The sequence below is a fragment of the Etheostoma spectabile genome, chromosome 4, assembly GCF_008692095.1.
Source record: "Etheostoma spectabile isolate EspeVRDwgs_2016 chromosome 4, UIUC_Espe_1.0, whole genome shotgun sequence".
NCBI classification, from domain to species: Eukaryota; Metazoa; Chordata; class Actinopteri; order Perciformes; family Percidae; genus Etheostoma; species Etheostoma spectabile.
This window is the reverse complement of record NC_045736.1, coordinates 369,593-370,208: the sequence shown is the minus strand read 5'-3', so window position 1 is coordinate 370,208 and position 616 is coordinate 369,593. Positions and strand designations below refer to the sequence as shown.

Genomic DNA, 616 nt, shown 5'->3' with positions numbered 1-616 from the left:
GTTCTGAAGGTGAAAAGGGGTCAAACACAGTATTAGTATGGTGTTCCTAATAATCCTATAGTGAGTGTGTATGTACTGCTTGAAGTGTACTATGTAACCTGAAGTGTGCTGTGCAACCCATGATATACACTCCCCTTTTGCTTTCAGAACTGCCTTAATTCTACGTGGCATTGATTTCAAGTTCCCCTAAATTACTCCAGATTCTGTCATTTCCTGTTTGCCACTTTGACGCCGATCCCTGCTTGAAGATGAGAACAGGTGAATGAAACCTTGGGTAAATCCGCAAACCTAAAATAAACAACTTGCAATTAACTGTGTATGTGTATTTATCCAACCATGATTTCTAATCTTTCAACTAGTAATTAAAAGAACTGAAATAAAATGACAAAGAAAGTGTTCACTGATGCAAGCCCACATGCTAATGATAATGGTCACGCTAACCGTCCTGTGCTACTGCTCTGGTTAACTTAGCACGATAAGACATGCTACCACCGGTTTAAATGAAGGCATGGGGTAGCCCCATGACAGTGGTGTTATTGTTTGCATTCGCTCCGTGTCACGCCTAGGACTTTGCTCTCTGGTGTTGCACTAACTGCCTACAGCTCAACACCTCTAA

At 41.6% G+C, this 616-nt stretch overlaps 1 long non-coding RNA gene across 1 annotated transcript in view; it reads right to left on the bottom strand.

The window, feature by feature from the left end:
- Positions 1 to 561: 561 nt before the first annotated feature.
- Positions 562 to 616, bottom strand: part of LOC116687415 (uncharacterized) — an 8,638-nt gene continuing 8,583 nt past the window's right edge. The window contains exon 3 of the long non-coding RNA XR_004331534.1: positions 562 to 592. This is a non-coding gene — a long non-coding RNA (uncharacterized LOC116687415). The remainder of the gene's footprint in view (positions 593 to 616) is intronic.